A 9,983-nucleotide genomic window follows, 5' to 3' on the forward strand; every position below is an offset into this window, starting at 1 on the left:
TGGGTTTGTCATATATGGCCTTTATTATGTTGAGGTAGGTTGCCTCTATGCCCACTTTCTAGAGAGTTTTTATCATAAATGGGTGTTGAATTTTGTCAGTTTGTTCTTCTTTCTCTGGTTCCTTTAGGTGTAAGTTTAGGTTGTTTATTTGAGATTTTTCTTGTTTCTTGAGGTAGGCTTGTATTGCTATAAACTTCCCTCTTAGAACTGCTTTTGCTGCATCCCATAGGTTTTGGATCATCATGTTTTCATTGTAATTTGTCTCTAGGTATTTCTGATTTCCTGTTCGATTTTTTCAGTGACCTCTTTGTTATTTAGTAACGTATTGTTTAGCCTCCATGTGTTTATGTTTTTTAGATTTTTTCCCCTGTAATTGATTTCTAATCTCATAGCGCTGTGGTCAGAAAAGATGCTTGATATGATTTCAATTTTCTTAAATTTACTGAGGTTTGATCTGTGACCCAGGATGTGATCTATCCTGGAGAATGTTCCATGTGCACTTGAGAAGAAAGTGTAATCTGCTGTTTTTGGATGGAATGTCCTATAAATATCAATTAAATCTAGCTGGTCTACTGTGTCATTTAAAGCTTGTGTTTCCTTATTAATTTTCTGTTTGGATGATCTGTCCATTGGCGTAAGTGAGGTGTTAAAGTCCCCCACTATTATTGTGTTACTGTCGATTTCCTCTTTTATAGCTGTTAGCAGTTTCCATATGTATTGAGGTGCTCCTATGTTGGGTGCATATATGTTTACAATTGTTATATCTTCGTCTTGGATTGATCCCTTTATCATTCTGTAGTGTCCTTCCTTGTCTCTTGTAACATTCTTTATTTTAAAGTCTATTTTATCTGATATAAGTATTGCTACTCCAGCTTTCTTTTGATTTCCATTTGTATGGAATATCATTTTCCATCCCCTCACTTTCAGTCTGTATGTGTCCCTAGATCTGAAGTGGGTCTCTTGTAGATAGCATATATATGGGTCTTGTTTTTGTATCCATTCAGTGAGCCTGTGTCTTTTGGTTGGAGCATTTAATCCATTCACGTTTAAGGTAATTATCGATATGTACGTTCCTATTACCATTTTCTTAATTGTTATGGGTTTATTTTTATAGGTCCTTTTCTTCTCTTGTGGTTCCCACTTAGAGAAGTTCCTTTAGCATTTGTTGTAGAGCTGGTTTGGTGGTGCTGAATTCTCTTAGCTTTTGCTTGTCTGTAAAACTTTTGATTTCTCCATCGAATCTGAATATGATCCTTGCTGGGTAGAGTAATCTTGGTTGTAGTTTCTTCCCTTTCATCACTTTAAATACATCATGCCACTCCCTTCTGGCTTGTAGAGTTTCTGCAGAGAAATCAGCTGTTAACCTTATGGAAGTTCCCTTGTATGCTATTTGTTGTTTTTTCCTTGTTGCTTTCAATAATTTTCTTTGTCTTCAATTTTTGTCAATTTGATTACTATGTGTCCTGGTGTGTTTCTCCTTGGGTTTATCCTGCTGGGGACTCTCTGTCCTTCCTGAACTTGGGTGGCTATCTCCCTTCCCATGTTAGGGAAGTTTTCGACTGTAATCTCTTCAAATATTTTCTCGGGTCCTTTCTCTCTCTCTTCTCCTTCTGGGACCCCTATAATGTGAATGTTGTTGTGTTTAATGTTGTCCCAGAGGTCTCTTACGCTGTCTTCATTTCTTTTCATTCTTTTTTCTTTATTTTGTTCCGTGGCAGTGAATTCCACCATTCTGTCTTCCTGGTCACTTATCCATTCTTCTGCCTTAGTTATTCTGCTATTGATTCCTTCTAGTGTATTTTTTATTTCAGTTATTGTATTGTTCATCTCTGTTTGTTTGTTCTTTAATTTTTCTAGGTGTTTGTTCTTTAATTCTTCTAGGTCTTTGTTAAACATTTCTTGCATATTCTTGATCTTTGCCTCCATTTTTTTCCTGAGGTCCTGGATCATCTTCACTATCATTACTCTGAATTCTTTTTCTGGAAGGTTGCCTATCTCCACTTCATTTAGTTGTTTTTCTGGGGTTTTATCTTGTTCCTTCATCTGGTACATAGCCCTTTGCCTTTTCATCTTGTTTATCTTTCTGTGAATGTGGTTTTTGTCCACAGGCTGCAGGACTGTAGTTCTTCTTGCTTCTGCTGTCTGCCCTCTGGTGGATGAGGCTATCTAAGAGGCTTGTGCAAGTTTCCTGATTGGAGGGACTGGTGGTGGATAGAGCTGGGTGTTGCTCTGGTGGGCAGAGCTCAGTAAAACTTTAATCTGCTTGTCTGCTGATGGGTGGGGCTGGGTTCCCTCCCTGTTGGTTGTTTGGCCTGAGGCAACCCAATACTGGAGCCTACCCGGCTCTGTGGTGGGGCTAATGCGGACTCTGGGAGGGCTCACACTAAGGAGTACTTCCCAGAACTTCTGATGCCAGTGTCCTTGTCCTCATGGTGAGACACAGCCAACCCCTGCCTCTGCAGGAGACCCTCCAACACTAGCAGGTAGGTCTGGTTCAGTCTCCTATGAGGTCACTGCTCCTTCCTTTGGGTCCCGATGCACACACTACTTTGTGTGTTCCCTCCAAGAGTGGAGTCTCTGTTTCCCCCAGTCCTGTCAAAGTCCTGCAATCAAATCCCGCTAGCCTTCAAAGTCTGATTCTCTAGGAATTCCTCCTCCTGTTGACGGACCCCCAGGTTGGAAAGCCTGATGTAGGGCTCAGAACCTTCACTCCAGTGGGTGGACTTCTGTTATATAAGTGTTCTCCAGTTTGTGAGTCACCCACCCGGCAGTTGTGGAATATGATTTTATTGTGATTTTGCCCCTCCTACTGTCTCATTGTGGCTTCTCCTTTGTCTTTGGATGTGAGTATCTTTTTTGGTGAGTTCCAGTGTCTTCCTGTCGATGATTGTTCAGGAGTTAGTTGTGATTCTGGTGCTCTCACAGGAGGGAGTGAGTGCACATCCTTCTACTCCACCCTCTTGAACCAATCTCCCATGTCATCATTCTTAATGCCAGTCCTTTTATCCTGAATCATCACAAAATAGCTTGCCTGGCTTAAGTTCTAAACAGACTTAAGTGTGTGATATTTTGGACAAGTAAAATGCAGCTTTGTTCCCACATTCAAACTACAATTGAACCATATGAAGATATCATGATGGATTATTTTCTTTATTTCCCAGAGTTACTGACCTAAAACAATTTGTTTAATTTTTCCCACAGTCTTGAGGATCTCTGATAATACAAAATATAGAATCTCCCTAATGCACAGCCTTACCTGTCAAGGAGTTATCATTGAGCTTTGCTTTTTATAGTCTATGTCTTGAAAATAGTGGGCTTTTTTCGAATATCTTTTCTCAAACAATACATGTGCCTCTTTCCCTCCTTCACCCCGATATTGTTTCAACACCTGTCATTTCTTCCTTCTTATTGAGAAACTCTGTCCTAGTTATTCTGTTCCCCATTCCCATGTTTCAAAGCATTTTTCCTTGATGTCACACCAGTCACTAAGCTCCCTGTTCTGAGACTGTAGATTCCTGAGAAACCTAATTTAGGGGCTGAGCTAATCACTGATCATCCAGGAGATAATTCTTCAGATTTTGAACTACCTATTTACTTTGCTTCTTCAGTGGTGGTATAAGAATTACCTAGGAAATTTGTGGAATAAAGAAGGGTCCTGTGCCCTATTCCTATGCCCAGAGATTATTAACAAGTTCCTCATGTGATTTTGGTGTAAATGATCCCTAGGTCTGCAGCCAGTGCACCAAGGATTGGAGAATAAGGAATTCATATTAATTGAGTGACTTCTCAGACACTGAACCTAGTAGTTTGTCTGTTTGTCTGTCTGTCTGTCTAGCCACACACACACACACACACACACACCCATACATACACAAACACATATACATATTTAAAATCATCCAAAAGATCTATACATAATGTTATATTCTCTATTTTGTAAAATGGGATAATGAGGCTCAAAGAGATTAAAGAAATTGTCTACTATTGCATATTTAGTTAGTGGTAGATCTGGTATACAAATCCAATAATATCTTTTCCAAATCCATGGTTTTATTTCTTCAATCCAGCCCCAGTAAAGGATTTTGTGAGGAATACACTTGGAACTAAGGAATATTGGTAAAAATTAGCTGTTAATAAAATAAAAGTTTATACTGACTTTTATTCATTCATTCAACAAGTACTTATTGACTATTCTATGTGGCAGGGACTTGTATAGTAAGGACATGGGGGGAACAAGACAGGTCCTACACACACAAAGATTGTCTTCTAACAGCCAAACATTATATAGATAATTACTAAATATATTGTAATTGTGATGAGTGTTAATTATTATTTATGTGTTCCTTCATCTAGTTTCATCAGCTAGGGATTGAAAGCTGACTGAGCATAAAAAATAGACCCATGGAATCCATGAGAATATATTTTTCCTGGGCAGGAATCTTCTGATTTTTTCATCTTAAAAGTGAGAAAATCACTGTTTATTCCACTCTGACATTCTAATATGAAGCTGTGTGGCACAGTGCAAAGAGCACTAACCTGGAAGTCTTGAGGTTCCCAGATTTATAAAGGTACCTCTGCCACCAACAAGCTGTGGGAACTCTAGCAAGTTTCTTAATCTTTGTAAGTCTCAGTTTCTTCATCTATAAAATTAGGTTATTGTCCTTCATTTTTCCAGTTTTGCAAGTTTCCTATAGAGGAACAGCCCTGCCATGGTGCCCTGGAAACCTTCTTTGTATTCACATAGTTCACACAGGCTTAAATTGCAGCTAATCTGAGTTTTGGCAGAATGCATTTTTATCCTCTGGAATGCAAGAGGATGGGAGGCTTGTGAGAAGTTGCCTTGAAGATCCCACTAGTCTCCCTGTTTCCCCTGCTAGTCTCTCATGAGATAGGTTATCAACACCTACCAGGTTTCGATGAGATATGATGCTTTCTGCCTGCTTTTCTCAAGCTACAGCTGAGACTCATGAGATAGGTTATCAACACCTACCAGGTTTCGATGAGATATGATGCTTTCTGCCTGCTTTCTCAAGGTACAGCTGAAAACCAATTAGTTCCAGTCTAGAATTGGCTCTTCAGCAGTGGGTGTCCTACAACTCACATTGCAGTCATCAGCCCCTTTTGTTTTGGTGTTGTACTTTTTGGTATATAAGACAACGGCCCAGGGAGCTGGTACGTTTGACTACTCTTTTTTCACTGTCTATGTAAGTAATAAACTGCATCTAAAAGTGGCTCATTGTATTTTTGCCAGCTGAGTCAGTCAGGCCTTGGTCTTATCTTGTGTGCTTGACAGTTTCTTTGAGCTGTGATGAACTCGGTGTGTGTTAAACGGTCATTAGGAACTGCAGTCAAGACCAGGCCATAGTCCTTGGTGTATGTATTTGCTGAATAAACATTATGCTTAGCCTATGCCCTGAGAACATATAACTGAGGAACTAGCTGGAAGAGTGTCTACATGTTTAGAGAATTATAAAAGCATGTTGAAGGATGAGCTGATGGTAGTCTCTTGGTAGCCAAAGGGGATGAGAATAAGGACAGTATTCAGGCTAGTTTAGGAAAGTTTGAGGGGAAAATAAGAAATGCCTACAACAATATCCAACTCCTTAAGGGGCAGCCCGAGCTGAGCAGTGTGGCCTGAGTAGCTTACCCCACAGTGAATTGTGCACCTGGCCAAGGAGGTCCACAGGATGGACCCAGGGCTCATCTATACTGCTGGGGAGCATCACCTCCAGGGAGAGGAGGATGTAATCATGAGGCTCTGCTGCATACCTCAGAATTCAACCTTGGGGCTGTCCTTACAGTAGATGCCTACCAAATAACTTTTGGATTAGCAGGAATGAAAGATGCTTGAAGATGTATAATGAATTTTACCTTAATGGATCTTCTTCATAGGATCAGAAGGGGCTAAGGAAAAAGGGCCATTGCATGTAAAGAAATATAGTAATAATCATTTTCTTCTGTACTTGCAGTTTACAAAGGTTTTTATACACATTGTTTCATGAATATTTATTGAGTACTTAATTTCCTGACTCCATGCTAGGCACTGGAGTCACAGAGTCAGTCAAGTTCTCCTTGAGAACCTCAAATTGGTAGGAAATAAGTGCTCAAAAACAGATACTTTTATCAGAATGTGGCAACTGTCCTAACCTTTGGATATTATAGCAGCATAGAGGAGGGGCATGTAGTACAAGACAAGAACATGTCTTGCTAATGGGAAGGTGAAACAGTGAGAATTTTCAAGGACAATCCTATTCTCATGATAGTTCACCACAAGAGAATGTCCTCAAGAATGGATGGTATAAGGCAGGGTCTTTCTAAGGAAGGGTCTTTGCTGCATCTTTGGAGAGTGCAGACAATCCCTCAGAGGGTTCTTGGGATAAAAATGCAGGGAGCTAAAAGCCATCTAAATTTTAAAAGGAGCAGTAAATTATCTCTGTTCACAGATGCCATGATCTCATATGTAAGAAACGCTAAAGATTCCACACCAAAAAAAATTTAGAAAAAATAAATGAATTCAGCAAAATAGTGGGATACAAAATCAACACACAAAAATCAGTTGTGTTTCTATACCCTAACAATGAACTACTTAAAAAAGAAATTAATAAAACAACTCCATTTGCCTCAAAAAGAATTAAATACTTGGAAATTAACCAAGGAGATGAAAGACTTGTACAATGAAATTATAAAACATTGCTGAAAGAAATTAAAGAAGACAAAAATAAATGGAAAGTTGGCCAATGTTCATGGATTGGAAGACTTAATATTGCTAAGATGTCCATACTGCCCCAAGTGATCTGCAGATCCAATGCATTCCCTATCAAAATCCCAACTTTTTTCACAAAAATAGAAAAATCCACCTTAAAATTCATATGGAATTTCAAGAGATCCTGAATATCCAAAACAATTTTGAAAATGAAGAACAAAGTTGGAAAACTCACATTTCCTGATTTCAAAACCTACTACAAAGTGACAGTAATCAAAAAGTGTTGTATTGGCATAAAGACAGACATATAGACCAATGGAATAGAATAGAGGCCAGAAGTAAACTCTTGCATATATGGTCAAATGATTTTTGACAAGGGTGCCAAGACCATTCAGTGGATGAAAGGAGAGTCTTTTCAACAAAGAGTTCTGGGAGAAATGCATATCCACCAGCACTAGAATAAAGCTGAACTCTTATTTAACACCATATCCAAAAATTAACTCAAAATTGATCAAAGACCTAAATGTAAGAGCTAAAACCATAAAACTCTTAGAACAAAACACAGGGGGAAAGCTTCATGACACTGGATTTGGCAATGATTTCTTGGCTATAACATCAAAGGCACAGGCAACAAAGGAAAAAAATAGGTAAATTGGACTTTATCAAAATGAAAAATTTTTGTGCATCAAAGGACTTCTATCATCAGAGTAAAAAGGCAACCCACAGAAAAGGAGAAAATATTTGCAAATCATATATCTGATATGGGATTAATATCCAGGAAATATAGAGAACTCTTAAAACTCAACAACAAAAAACATACAACCCAATTTAAAAATGGGCAAAGGACTTGAATGGACATTTCTTCAAAGAAGAACAAAAATGGCCAATAAGCATGTGAAAAGATGTCAACATGACTGATCATTAGGGCAATGCAAATTAAAACCACAATGAGGTTTCACTTCACACTCATTAGGATGGCTATTATAACAATTTTAAAGATCTCTAAACAAGAAAACAAAACAAAACAATTTCTACTCAGAGGTTGAGAATGTTTCCAGGAAAATTATGTACTCTATAATACCCCCTCTATCTCTTCCTGAGCACATATGTGAAGTTACTTTCTTACAGAATAGCCTTCAAATTAAACAAAATTCTTTATGTTCTCAAGGACAGTGTTTTCTCTTACCTAGTCTGGCAATCTTAATCTTTTAGTTCACTGAAATTTAATATAATTACTACTATAGCTGGGTATATGTCTACCACTTTATTACTTGGTTTCTATATTTACCATATGTTTTATGTTCCACTTTCCCCTCCTTCTTTGCTTTCTTTTTGATTAGACAAATATTTTATGTTATTACATTTTCGCCTATTAACTTATGTTACCATTCTTTAAGAGTTTACCTTAGAAATATCAACATGCAACATTTTTCATTTAGTATATTTTTATACAAATTATTATTTTCACAATACTGCTAGAATTCCAACTAGGATTATTTTCATTCTTTCATAATAAGTAGTTTTAATATATTTGTAATATCCTTTGCTGGTGAGTCTCCTCAGTTTTTGTTTGTCTAAAAACATAGTTATTTCACCGTCATTTTTTACTTCTTAACATTTTTTGATTTATTGAGGTATAATTAACATATAATTAACTACACATATTTAAAGTGCACACTTGATCTGTGAGGCATCACCACACTCATGATAATGAACATAACCATCATCCCCCAGAGTTTCCTCCTGCTCTTTCGTTATCTCTCCCTCTTTTCTATCCCTACCATTGATACCTCCATCCCTAGATAATCACTGATCTGATTTCTGGATCATATGGTATATGCTCTTTTCTGTTGGCTTCTTTTGCTCAGCCTAATGTTTTTGAGATTTAACCATGTTATTATGTTGTGATGGTTTATTTTATGTGTCAACTTGACTTGCCCAAATAGGATGCTCAGATAGGTGGCAAAACATTATTTCTGTGTGTCTGTGAGGATGTTTCTGGAAGAGATTAGCATTTGATCTATTAAGCTCTATCTCTGTGCAGCTTTCTCCTCCTTGGTACTCTACCCCGTGCATTCTGCATTGTTGGTCTTTGCAGACTTACCAGGCTGGAAATGCTCAAGGTATTCAGCCTGGGCAATTAAAGGGCTCACTTCATTTGTTTCCTGTATTTCAGGGATTACTGTCCTTCATTGCTTGTTTTTGAATGTCTAAAAACCATTATTTAATATATTTTGTCTGGATCTTTGGTTGTTTTAGATGTGAGGATAAATCTAGTCCCTGTTATTCTATTTTGATCAGAAATAGAAGTCTCCTGGTAATTTTTGATTGGATGTCAAATATTGTGACTGTTTACACTGTTGAGTGCTGGATATTTTTGTACTCCTATAGGTATTCTTGAGTTTTGTCTTGGCATGCAATTATTTGGGAACCATTTGGCCTTTCAAGAATTTTTAGTATAGTTCTTTTGTGTCCCATCCCACATTAGTCCAATACTTGACAAATGTCTTGGGACCATGTGCTTCAATCAAGCCCCTTTTCTCTAGTTAGTCTTTATTACCTCAGAACCAGGAGACTTTGGGAGATTTCACTCTGCTTTTTATAAGCTCTCATGCTAGCTCTTAAGCCTTCCGTGCAGTCCAGACTTCAGTAAGTGTCCTTTAGGGAAAACTAGCTGTGCATCTGATGCCCTTCAAGTTTTCAACTCATCCCTCTATCACCACATACCACTAAGAGCTTTGTTGGTTTCACTTTACCCCCATCAGATACCCTCTGCCTGGGCAAAGCTCAGTCCTCAGCCCATGCCCAGAATCAGCAAATAGCTACAGCGAATAAGATGGCTGGTGATCTCAGTTCACCTTGGACAGTTCTGCTTTCCCTCCTGAACGTTAGATCATTTAGTCCTGGCTGCAGCCACAGTTCTTTGTTACATCTAAAAATAAGATGCCACTCTCAGAATCCATTCTGTGCTCAGACTGGCTCTTGATCAGGTAGATCCCTGGATTGTCAAATTCCTTTACTCTCCTCAGCTATCCTAACTCTAGGTCACTCTCCCAGACAACCTACAGGAACCAGCTCTGCTAATTCGGGGAGAAAAAGAAACACCATCTTCAGGTTGCAACAAATGTTTCCATTTGTGGATACAACAAAAGACCCCAAACATTCAAAATATCTCCAGTCTGTCCCCTGACCCTCAGAAATATTTTCTGAGATCCTGTTGAATGTAACACCCATTCCACTACCCAATCCCAAAATATAACTTGTAACTGTGACCCAGACT

Source organism: Eschrichtius robustus, chromosome 3 (genome assembly GCF_028021215.1).
Source record: "Eschrichtius robustus isolate mEscRob2 chromosome 3, mEscRob2.pri, whole genome shotgun sequence".
In the NCBI taxonomy this organism is placed as follows: Eukaryota; Metazoa; Chordata; class Mammalia; order Artiodactyla; family Eschrichtiidae; genus Eschrichtius; species Eschrichtius robustus.